This window comes from Psittacula echo (assembly GCF_963264785.1).
Source record: "Psittacula echo genome assembly, chromosome: 21".
NCBI classification, from domain to species: Eukaryota; Metazoa; Chordata; class Aves; order Psittaciformes; family Psittacidae; genus Psittacula; species Psittacula echo.
The window spans coordinates 6,208,073-6,221,531 of NC_137757.1; positions in this window are offsets into that span (position 1 = coordinate 6,208,073).

The following is a 13,459-nucleotide window of genomic DNA, read 5'->3' on the forward strand; positions in this document are numbered from 1 at the left end:
GAGGGCCAGGGAAGCTATTGCGCTCATCACAGTGGATATGTTTTCTGTGTCATGACATTTGTACACTGAATTCATTGTAAAGCAAACAATTACTTCTGATTTTCTAAGCAGGAGGAGCCCATGGGGTCAGTTGGTGAATGAGCAAATCTTGAATTTGAACTCCATGCTCACCAAGGCCAAGCAGGGGCAATACAGCTCCTGCAGTACCCTGGCTGCAGCGTCACGTTTTCTGACTCTCTCGTTCTGTAGTACACCGATTTCATTAGGAGGAGTTCACAGGAGAAGTAACAGGCAGATAAAGGGCTCCAACCCAGACGTAATGGGAAAATGAGGGTCTCCTTCCATTAGCCAAGCGGTGTGACAGACAGTAATGGATTCCATACCTGTCTGATGGGAAGCTTTAGGAGACTGAGGCTAACTCAGTGACAACAATTTAGCAACATACTGATTGAAGATGATGGGGGGCCACCAGACGCAGCACAGGGTACATGCACACCTCCTCTGCTGTGTCCTGGTTCACCATTCCAGGCCCACACCACGTTAGTCTGTCTCCCTTATTTTGATCCCCATTTACACTATCTGCCACAGGCACAAGGCACAATACTCTATGAGCACAACACTGTTCCATAAGCGGAAATTCCTGTAATCCACATCCCAGGACACTTAAGGACATGCTCATCTGCTACTGCTTTCTGTTCCAGGAAGCAAAGGTATCATCCCAGCTCTCTCCAGAGTAGCAAAGAGTCACCCCAATTTAAGCTGCACTCTTGATACAGACAATACAGACTTCCTTTGAAACATGAAAGCTAATCTAGGTAACTGCTCAAAGTGCTGCCAGCCCAGAGCAGGGCTTGGATGCTCAAGTTCAGGCCTTTGTAAAAGGATGAGTGGGACTGCACTGAGCTGAGGGTTAGCGTGAAAACAAATCTGCATCTCTAGAGATGCACGGTACAAAGTGCACGATGCTCCCCAAGGCCCTACATCCTCATCTTATGACTGCCTGGATCAGACGTGCAGCAAGCACTGCAGAACGTCAGGGATTGCGCTCCATCGGTGCTTTATTCTAACAATCCACATTGCTCCAAATGACAGATTTCAATCTTCACAGTGCTGTGGGCTCCAGGAAACAAAGAGCTCCAGCCCAGAAAGCGTCAGCTAGAGAAAGTCTCCTATGATCTTTCAGAGCTGCCACAGAATCCTGACATCTAACATGGAAAGTGAAGATACACTCGGTAATTGCTGGTGCTTTTTATATTCCCCTGCATCTCTTTGGGAAGGCTGGGTCGGATTGTCTCCTCTGACAGGCTGATTCTTGTGTCTCAGTTTTCATCTCACATCATTCCTGCCCTGCGAGTTGGTTCTGCATTAGCATTATCAGGGAGCTGGAATAGTTTTGCTTCCATTTCATTTCAATTTCTTCATTGACAGCAATGATACAGCGCTAAGTTGGCTGTTTTGCTTGCCCAAGGAAGCTGGGCCCATGCACATACATGTAACTGAGCGACAAAGATACTAAGGAGAGTTGAAGGGGGAATATTTTGGTTACATTGCTATTACTTTAGAGAAGATACACGTTTTTATAGGAAACCATCTATTATACTATGTTTTCCACCCAAACAAATGTGATTTAAATGATTTCAAATAGCCAGTTGCTCAAAATAAGGATTATCATTGTTTGCTCTCATTTCATTTGATGGATAAAGATCCACTGAGCATCCCCAGGCCAGCTGTGGCAGCTCTGCTATTTTACACCAGTTTAAGTCCTCTCCAGAGCCTCATCTCCTTCCTGCTTGTGCTCCCGTTGCAGCACGCAGTTCCATAGGGGCCATGCTGCTGTTCCTCCTGCTCGTGCCCATATGCATACCCAGTAAAGTGTATAAATAAATAGCCGGTGTCACACAATTTGTCTTCATTTGTCAGCAGTGACAGGATAACTCACTTGTGACTCCCCTACTCCATCCTCTCCTCACTCATGAAGATTGATGCTCTTACAGATATTCCCCATCATGTATTTTTATAGCCTTCTCCATCCAGGAGTGTGTTTACCAAGGGCAGGGCTGTTGTAGAGGCTGAGGGCAGCCCTGGGAGCAGCACCCACAGGGTATCACCCATGGCTGCAGGAGCACCCATCCTGCCTGCACCTTCCAGGGGGTGCTGGTTTATTTTCCCTCTGTATTACAAGCTGTTACCGCAGCTTTCCTACAGCAATTTGCCCTACACATCAGCACGTGTTCTTCATCACGCTGTCAAGCTTTGCCTCGGCCCAGCACTCTGATTACTAAGCCAGGACTGAACTGTCAGACACGATGAACCTGGGGCGGGCAGACAGACAGACACCCACCCCCTGCACTGCATCAGCTCCTGCTCCCCGGGCTGTGCTTTCTGGTGGCTATGAGGAAGGTAAAGGAAGGGGACCAAGCCCTGACAAGAGGCCAGGACAGAATCAGTGCATGGGGCGCTTCCATCCACTGCTGAAACATTCACCCCAGGCTGACAGAAACACTGCCAGGGATGGAGCAGCCACAGCTTCTCTGGGCACCCTGGGCCAGCGCCTCAGCACCCTCACAGGGAAGAGCTTCTGCCTAAGAGCTCATCTCAGTCTCCCCTCTGGCAGGTTAAAGCCATCTCCTTGGCCTGTCCCTACAGGCCCTTGTCTAAAGCCCCTCTCCAGGTTTCTTCTTGGTCCCTTTAGGTACTGGAAGCTGCTTTAAGCTTGGTTTGGCCACCAAGAAGGAAGGTTCATTTGTATCTGCAGATGGGATTAGGACAGGGGTTTGGTTGGCTCCCCCCACCTATGAGGACTTTTTGGTGCCAGGAACTAACCCTAAGTATTCTATGATCCTATGATTCCAAGGTCCCTTCACAGCCCATCTCCTTTTCCAGTCCCCTCCAACCCAACAACCTGCGCTGCTTAACAAACCCCACTCCTTGCCCAGGGTCTGCGATCCCTGATATCCCACCACCAAAGGGAACAGTCCCGGCTCTTATCCCACCGCAGGGACCCAACCAGCCTCTCCACTGAACCCACACCGCTCTGCTGGGTCAAGGCCTGAAGAACAAAAGCTTCCAAGGCATTTCTGGAGCTTTCCCTGTTCTGCAGGCTCCGAGGTCTCACCGTTGGGCTGTTTGGTCCAGTGCGTTTGGATATTACTCACAAAAGCCTCTTATTTCAAACACAGCTGGTGGTGAGGAACTGCATTCCCATACTTCCTTATGGCCTGCTAGTATCCCGGGAGCTTTCTGTGCCTGTAGTTATGATTAGCAGGGAAATGCACAACGGAATGAGCAAGGAGTTTGATCTAATACACACCTGTATAACCGCATTAGCAGTTACCATGTGGCATAACACGCACAGCACCTTCCCTTGTTATACAGGTTTAAATGAGATCCTGTGTCCCCTGTAATTACCACACAGTGCACAGGGTGCTGGGATGAAACATCTATTTCCAGCAGTGCTTCCTGGCAAGGAGTATTTGAAAATCCCCAGAGAATAGAGTTCTCTCGAGGATGGCATAAGGGATAATGACAAGATTACAGCTTGCATAGCGACTATAATAATGAATTAAGGTGATGCTATTTCTCAAGCTTGTTTCCAGCCTGAATGAATTTGTGCCAACATCTTTTCTTGCTGCTGGCTTGTCAGACGAGGCTGTGCTCGAGATGGGTAGAGCAACTTGGAAATGTTACAAAGCAGCAATTTGCCCATTACTGATTTGGCTGCAGTATCCTTGAAATTATAAAGAAACCAAAAGTTCAAGTGCCAATGGTTTAAACAGCACCCGAAAACTCCCCTAAATATCGATCTATTCATTTCAAATGGAGTTAAATTTCTCGCCCATGAAAATGTGCTACAGGCGTCAAAACATGGTATCATCTTTTATCACGTTGTTTTTGAATGCCACGTGAATGCAGATACACATATCCATCCGAGTCTTGCCAGGGCTGGTTCATTAGCTGCTTCCACCCATCGGTCGGGCATTTTACCCACTCTCTGCTTCACTTTTACCCCCACTGATCAACATTTTAGGTTTAGATTTTCTCTTCCTAGATCTGGACTAAAAGCCTGCTCCCCCTGTTCTGCTGTGAGAGATTCGGAAGGAAGGTGGGGGTACACGGTCAGAATGACCCCTTCCAAAGAGAAAACCAGGACTTGTACCCAAGCCAGAGGAAGGGTTAGGGTAAAATCACACTTACAATAAGATCACTGCATCTCCCCCCGCTAATAAACATCCTGACTGCAAGCGCTCGGGGTTAATTTCTCTGCGAGAATTGATGTATATTAACAGCCTAAAGAACATGCTGTGAACATTTAGAGCTGGAGCTGTCACGCTGGGAGGCTGACTGAAAACCAGGCCTGGTTTCATGCTTATTCTTACCAACGTTTGCTAATAGCAAGACATTTTAAAGTCATTTTTATGTTAAGGTCACTGTGGACCAAAGCAGAATTAATCCTGAACTCATGTAACAAAACACAGAAAAAAGAGGCTGATATTTCTGTATCTTTACTGTGAAACTAGGAGATATATTTCAATCTAGAGAAATAATTCAGTCCGGGATATGGGATCATGTATGCAGCTGAAGTTTAGCATGAACACTATGGGCACTTAGGGATAGAATCATAGAATGGTTTGGGTTGGAATGGAGCTTAGAGCTCATCCAGTTCCAACCCCTGCCACAGGCAGGGACACCTTCCGCTAGAGCAGCTTGCTCCAAGCCCCTGTGTCCAGCCTGGCCTGGAAGGAAAAGGTTTCAGATCCACAGACAAGTCTGAAATTACTGAGTTCTTTTCCTCAGCTCCTGGCCAGGATTTGGATCCAGCAGCAGGATCCGAGCTCCTGTCCTGCGGTACCAACCAGGACAAGCTCAGCTCTCCCGTGCCCTCTGCAGCCTCCCATCCAACAGCACATGATGGCTTCTTAGCGTGATCCTTTTACAAATGACATAATTCTGTGTAATAACATTATTCTTTATTGCTAATAGCCAGCCAGGAAATGGGAAAGACCTTGAGATGCAAGAGGTGGGAGGCAATGATAGCTCCCGCCTAACGAAAATAAAGCATTTACCTTATAAATATAAAATGATCAAAGAAAACAATTAGTGCAGAACTGCACATCTAAGGAGTGATTCACATCTAATGGGGATGTGCTGGAAGCAAATTAACTGGGGAATGAGGAATGCCAAAGAGACTTCCAAAAAATATGGACTCTTCATTACTGCAGAGGAAGGAGCATGCATGGAAACAGCGCTGCAAGAGGCCAGACCTTAGCGGCCTCATGTTTTAACACAGATGCTTGCTGAAGGACTTTAACATAGAAGCTGCTTTTTCCTCCAGGAAAACTTCAGACTTCCAGCTAAAGTCATTTCTCGAATGGAGGAAATGAAGTGAAAAGCCAGACACCCCTCTTATGACACGGTCCCTGCTCCAAGGTCTATGATGGGTGCTCGACATCACCCAGCAGGGCAGGGAGACCTCAGTACTCCCCTGCCCTCTTCTACAGCTGAACCAGAGCAGACCCTTTGCAGGTCCATCACAGGCACGGAAGAGGTGAGGCCACAGCTTCCAAACCTCCACCACTCATCTCCAGAGCAGCCCAAGCCTCCCACTCATTCACATTCTCCAGCTCTAGTGCCACGTCCCAGATTCAGATTCACACCTACAGCCATTCTCCTTCTTGACTGCTCTCATTGCAGTTTATACACCTATTCACTCTGAAATCCCAGGGCCCACATTCAGCCCTTCCTGAGAGACTGGCAAGGTAATTAAAAAGGAGGCTTTCCCAAAAAAGTCTTGTCTAAACAGTGGGAGAATAAATCCATGTAATTACTCTTTCAGATCTAAGAAGGACAGAGGAGAACATCCTCACAGTCACAAAGATGTTCTAAAGAAACATATTAAAACTGATAGTGCCCCATCTCTTCTGTATTATGAATGAATTAATATGTAATAGCTTTTTATAAATATTAATAAGAGCTATTATATACTATTAATAAGAGCATCTAAAGAGCCTGGAACTTACATTCATAATTAGTCCAAAATTCACATCATCCCTAAAAATACATAAGCATTTCATTATTGTAGACCAATGCCTAGAAGCACACTTGCAAAACCATCTACCAGAAGTGAACACACACAGTTATCCCTCCCTGGCTTCTTCCTAATTCCCATCTTAACCTTTGCCATGGTCCGAAGGAGCATCATCTCCCAGTGATGGAGATGAACGATGATGGAGATGATGGAGACCCAAGGCAGGGACAGCTCCATGGAGCTGCATGCCCCAGTGTGGAAGAGGCAGCGCTGTGCCCTCGCTGCCAAGCTCACAGACTAAACTGGTATCAGACATGAGCTGCCCTCAAGTAGTGGAGGTGTGATGGAGAAAACACAGTCGAGAGGATCACTGCTAAAGAAACCTGCCATTTCCAACAGCCTGGCATTGCCATGTGCTGGGAAGGCGAATGAAGCATCTGCCCATGGACTGGCCAACACATTACTATGGTTTGGGTTGGAAAGGTGCAAGGCAGAAGCTGTTTGCATGCAGAATTGGTTGACGTTTTTCACAAAGATTACTCTGCTTTTGAAACAATCGCCCAATTCCTGTTCTGTTCCTTCCCTGCGGAAAGATTTGTTCAGATCCCCCTTTTGCCAGCCCCTAACAAAGCACAGAGAGGGTTCAAATCTCATTTTAAATGTTTTCCAGACATACAGGTTTCCTCCTAGTTGAATTCCTTTCACTGTCCAGAATTTGCCTTCATCTCTCAAGGATGCTTTTTAAAGCCTCATGAGAATGAGCTGGTCTGGATAATGCAGAACAAGTACAATGGCAGGGATTTCACCTTTAGTCTCTGGCTGCAATTTAGAATTCCGCAGCTCGGAAGAGCTCTTCCCATTAAATCGGTGCATAGCTTCACACGGGCACTTTGTATTCCGCTTAAGAGGGATGATATAGGATTAACTCAACTCAGCTTGGGACCAAAAAATAACAAGGTACATTATTCTGTAGCCCAGAAGAGCTGCATCCCCCATTAGCTCACTTAGCTTTGAACCGCAGCACCCTGGCAAAGGGCACCAGGGCATTTGCCTCTGGACTTGTGTGGATACTTCCCTCCCTGCCTATTTCTAGCCCATTTGTCACCCTCATCTCCACACTGAGGGCCTGTTTCAGACCCCTGCTAACCAGCAGATACAATCATTAATAGTACAATATACACTAATAACACAATAATAATCATTGTTCATACTAGAGAACAAATTTGCTCTGTGAAGGAAGCTACATGCATAAAATTTGGATTATTGTTTCCCACTAACAAAATCATGGGCAAATGAAAAGAAACAGTGTGGCAGGTACCGCATGTTAGTGATTTACCATTATTAAGCACTTCCTTTCATGAGTAAACCCTTAGTAGGAAGCAGCTCAGATGCTCAGGTCAGGGCGTACCAGAAACACAGAGTGTGGAGAGAAGAACTACAGTGAATTTCCCTCTCGTTAACATAAATCCAATGTTGACATCAGAGAAGGAAGAGCGAGTTCCTCGTGTCATTATTAAAACTATTACAAAGACACCATTATTACAAAGTGGTTTATTGCTAAATGATTTGAAGATGGGTCTTTTAGAGCTTCCTCCATTAGTCAGTAAGATATAATACTCATAGCCACAGAAAGACTTCAACTGGGGTTCAACACAGAGCTGTTCTTAGAGAAAAAGCACTGCTCAGAAATATTGACTGCTCCTATCTAATGAATGTGCTAGGGAAGCACTGGTCTGAATTATGTCACCTTAGTTATACTTTGCACAGCCTTTAAGCTCCAGAAAGGATTACCAATTAAATCCATAGGGCAGCCACTTTCTCTGGCAATACACCACCTGGAACAAGTCCATTGTTCAAACAGCTCCTGCTTCACGTGAGCCCTGAGCTGGGTACATAGAACAGCAGCGACACAAAGAATTCACACGTAATCAAGACTTCAGTGTTTAAAGTTAAAGCATTGTGTAAGTAAATACAGTGGAAATTGCACACAGTGGAGTGAAGTATAAATAACCTTTTATCTTATTTGACCAGCTGCTAAGTTAATGCAGACGTTTTATTTCGAGCAACGTCAGGATTTGGTGTTTAAAATTAAACTCCCCTTCTCTGTATGAGTCGCGCCTTATTCGCTGCTGACCTACTTCACTGCTCAGCTTTCCCCTTGTTTCCCTTTCTGTTCTCCCCTGATCACAGCTTTGCTGCAAGCACAATCTTCAAGCCCTGCCTCCTGGGTGCACATTAACTCATCTCTTGCATTTTCCATGGGCTGTTCTGAGAGGCACTTTCACACTCTCATCCCATACAGGAGCTGATGACTTTCAGATGCCAATTGGAACACGCTCCTTTTTGCTGTACCTGTGTTATTATGCCTAATACAGTCCCTTGTTAGATGTTCATTCAAAGCCATTTATAAGCATGAATACATAAAGATTAGTTCATTGAACCATATGCTATGACTATACAGACATTTAAATGCTGTGCTTTCTATCAAAACCTGTCAAATAATTAAATATGCACATCACAAGGTGAAACAAGCTTCATGGCAGTAATGTAATTCATTATTGCAGTGGGTACTGGCACTTCCTAAGCACTGAAGGTGCAATTTGTCTTCATACCAGATCTGCCTGCACCAAATAGGGGTAATGAGAAGAGCTGGAAAAACTTGGGAAGCAGCTTCCTAACAAGCTTTGCTCTCAGCCAGGCAGCATCCTAGCCTCAGGGAATAATCCTGTACAGTAATATTCCTCCCTTGAGAAAGAGGACTCTGTGTGTGAGATTTGGGGGGGTTTACACTAAAGCACTCACTAAAACAATTAAATCTCTGTTTTCTTTCCAAAAAGCCACCCAAAGTTCAACAACAAGGTTATTCTGAAAGCAAAAAGAACCCCAGGAACTACCAAACCTCCACTAAAGGCAACGTGCAGCTTTCTGTCTGCTGCTTTGGAAGCAGGGTGGGAGCAGAATGCCCATAGGGAGCTGAAGCACTGACTCGACACAGCAGCCTATGGCCACTTCTGGCAGTTCAACTGGGAAATACTGTCCATTTGTGTCTGCAATTCCCAATGTAATTTCAAGGAATTCCGTTATCCAGCATTCTTGCAGCATAAGAGGGATGTGTTGCATGCTGGGTTTTACTCAGTGAGTTGCCCCTTAGTAAAGCCTGTTGACAAATGAGAATTACAACATCTGAGATGTCCTCTAAAAACGCATCCCTGGTGCTCTTTAGGTACCCAATTAGTGTAAAGAAGCCTCTCATCTGACGCCCGGCCCTGACACGCACTAAATGCCACCTGCTTCAGCGTTTCTAACAACCTTTTTATGTCTTTCTACCTTTCTCTCCTTGGTATTTCAACAAGATGCTCTGAATCTCTGGGGAGAAAAGAGAATCGACTGCTTATTCTATGGCACTTGAGAGAAGTGGTCTCCAGAGCATCAAACCTCTGCCACCTTTGGAGACATAACTAAATGTCACCAAGGAATTTCTCATCTCTTGAGGCAAATTAAGCAGAGATTGGTCTCAGTTGCACAGTTGACAGCTGCCACTCAAGCTTCCAAGATGGCTTTCCCCCCCCTTCATCTGGCAGTTCATACCCTGTCCAGTTCCCAGCAGGACGCTGCCACCTCCTTCTGCAGCGCCATAGACCTGGAGAAGAAAGGTCCCAAAGCCTGAATTCATGTCAGAGTCACACTGAGACCAGGCACCTCATCAGCAGGATGGTGAGGGAAGGACACGCCACACTGCTCCTGCCTCATTCCTCAAGGTTACAGGTACCCCAGTGCTGTCTTGTGTGTGAAATACCCTTCCCATTACTACACAGTAAGTTGTTTCTCTTTAGATGTTCATTTCCAAATAAATCACTTCCAAAAGCCGCAGTAAAAGTCATCCATTTGAAGTTAGAATTGCTATTCATCATTTCTTTACTTTGCAGGTGTTAAGACTATTGGTTAACCCTTGTTGAAGGGGTTTTCCCTCTTCCTTTTAGCATGTAGTGACGGCAAAGCAAAACAAAGGAGAATCTCCGCACACTGAATGTGTGCTGTTCACTCTGAACTGGGACTGCTCTTACTAAAGGAGGTTGTTGTATGCTTTGGGTGATTTAAACCTTAACATTCAGTCTCTTAGATTACTAACCTGATACTGGAGCTAACAGTAGTTGATTTGTGCATTTAGGGGCATAGGCAATAGAGTGAAGCTCTGGTATCAGTATGAATTGGCTCTGATTGGTACCCAATATAGTGCCCAACACAAAGCACAGTGCCCCAGGCGTGCCACAACCATGGCATGGGAAATCCCACAGCAATTGCTTCATCTGCAGAACCAACTCATTCCCTCTGTAGGCAAACACACTTCCACTAAGAATTATCACTATCCTGGATAAAATGAGTATGCCATGCTCTGTCCTGCTTCTGCAATGTATCTTCATCATTTTCACATCTATTTTCAAAACTTAAAGGAAAAATGACTAAGCACAGCTCATACCACATTCCTCGTGTGTTTGCTGTACGTCCTTATGGACCTGTTAAAATAATATTAGCAGAGATTTTAAGCGGCTGATTGATAACACCTCTGAAAAGTGAATACACACCAAAGAGAAGACATTGGGTGACATGGCTCAGGTTGGAAGCTGCCAGAGTTCTTCCTCTGTGCTTGTCCTTGGAAACGGTTTCTGTTATGGACAATTCTGTGCTCATCAATACACAAACCAAATTCAGGTATTTGCAAATGATGCAGAGGTTTCCACTGGTGATTACTGCATCCTAGGAGTGTCCTTGCTAATCCCTTGAGAGTGTACAGCTCAGCCTGCAAGTGCCAAAGTGACAAATCTGAAGCTTGCACTAATGTAGCAGATCAATCACTGGACTGAAAAACACACAGAAAACACGTTTTATACCCCTCGTATTCAAGGGTAAACTTCCACACTTGAGAAAGCTGCTCGATAACTCTAAAAGCAGACAGTTTCCTAGCCCTGTGTCTCATCAAAAGAAAAATGTTGTCTCTTTAACAATCCCAACAATCCTGAGCCTCCTCAAGGCACTTAACCCATGGGCTCAGTCAAAGGCATCGGAAGTTCGGCTAAGAACCAACTTACATGATTGAAAACCCAGGATGTAAATTTCAGTCATTGGAAAGTCAAGCTGAGCCATCAAACAAAAAAACAGCGTCTGTATCCTGACGTATCAGAGAAGAGACAGTGTACTTTCAGGTGATAAACAGCTGGAGAGCAAAAGCTTCAGATCATGAGAAGCCTTCATGCCTTTATCCTGCAGCCTGGTTACAGCTATTGGAAAGTTCAGACAAACTTTATTTGAGGGTGTTAAGAGCTGAAGGTCATGCTGCACGTCACCGGAGTGAAAAACACTGATTTCTCAAGAAAGGTCCTGCAATAACACCTTCTGAGTGATGCTGCAATTGTCTGCACTGCATTAAAAGACACTCACGTCTTCGGTGCTATTTTCTTCTGCCAGGGGAATAGGGCACTGCAAACAGTCTGTTTCCATTCACTCCTGCCCCAGTGACTCTGTAATGCACCTGCCTGTTTCAGCCACAGAGCAGAGGCATCAAACTTTTGTTCCTTCATGAGAAGCGGCATTTGTGGGAAGGAGAGAGGTAAGAAAGCCCTTAGCTTGTGCTCCAAGCTTTTATCAACCACCACAGAACCTTCAGGGGCAAAGGACAGAGGAAAGAGGGATGCTTTGAAAGCTCCAGGCTGCAAGGCAGAGCTCATGCCTCATTAGACAGCAGAGAAGCCAAATACGAGATGTACGTCTATAAACCAGAATCAATACAGAGGCCTTGTTAATTCAGCTGTTCATGGAACAACATGCGTTCATTAGAGCCATGAATTGGGATTTTCTTCTCTTACACAGCAGCCCAGTGAGGGTAAGAGGGGAGCTTTCGAAAAGCAATTATGCCAAAGCCAAAGCTCAAGGAACGTTGTCAATCAAATGAAGGTTTGAGTAGTTTGAAAACCAGTGTTGACATCTGGCTGATGGGCACTGGGTGGCTCCTGCTCCTCTGGTCACTAAAGCTCTTTTACACCACTCTGCAGCGTAAAGACAGCATTAAGGAATAAATGGTGAGAGAATCAGGCCCCCTTCTTGGTTCCCTGCATCCTACAGCTGTTAAATTATACTGCAGTTTGGCAGCACCTCTTTGCTTTATTAAGCACCAAGCTGCTACTTCAGTGGGTAACACTACACATTGGAGAGGCCACAAGGTGCTACCTGGAGTTAATTTGCCTTCAGATTTCTCCCATTTAAAACTGCCTCTTAAGAAAGCAGTGCTGCAGCCCTGCGGAAGTGTAGAAAGCACTAAATTCTATCTAAACCTCCTCACTCTGCAGGGAGAGATGGGGTTTCAGGGGTTTCACTGATATCAGCATATACCAAAGCATTAAGGGCAGGGTGTGAGGTGCCAGGTTGGATCTTCCATTCCTAGTGGAAGTGGGGAAGCCCCTAAACTGGGCAGGCCCGGTAGGTGATGGCTGGAGCTCAGGAGGATGGACTGAAGGCTCAAGAACTTTCCATGAGGAATTAATTAGAACATCTGCATGAATTGATCAGGTTCACACAGGGATGCGCTGTAACAGGAAACAAAGAGCCAAATGAACTCTGAAGTCTCCAGTATCTGTATTTTTGTCTTTGCTATAGTGACCTCCAGAGGTACGAGGTAACAACTGAAGTTGCCAAGTAGGAAACTGCAGAGAGTTCGCTCCAGATCCCCACTGCAGCTCAGCACTGCGCAGGTTACTGCGGTTTAGAGAAGAACGTAATTCTTACCATTTACATTGCACCAGGAGCAAGTTTACAGTGACATTATGCAAAGTCTTCCTTAGGGATCTCGGTGTTCCCAGCAGAAGGGTTCTGCAGCCCAGCTCCGGGGAGCCAGCCTGGCTGCTCTGTGCAGCACTGCATAGGGAAGGAACAGAATCCTTCCCTTCCCTCTCCTTTGGGTTTTCTGCTTTAGACTATAGAAGACTTTGAGCGTAGATGCTCAGCTTCCAGCGCTGGTTGGTTTAGGTGCCCTTTAAGTAGCAAACAACCTAGCAGCACTCAGGGATGCTCCAAAGCCTGATACAGAGCAGGGCGCCCTTCAAAACACTCCCCACCAAGAACCACCGCCAATGGGGCCAAGCTGTGACTCGCTGCACATCACTGCACAAACCCAAAGAGGGGGGGAAAAGCCATCTCTGCTGAATGGCACTGGCTTTAATGGAGAGCTAAAGGTTACTGCACTTGGGGAGATGCAGAGCATTGCTCAGCCTTCCCATGAGCACCAGTGCTGTGGTTTGCTTCTGAATCCTCTGATCTCCCCACGCAGTCAGCGGCCGGATCCTTGCCTTTCAGCCATATTCTCTTTTCCTCAGATAAATCTGTGCTGGGTCATTACATTTCACTCCAGCCCAAATCCTCACCAGCTTCACTGTCACATAAGCA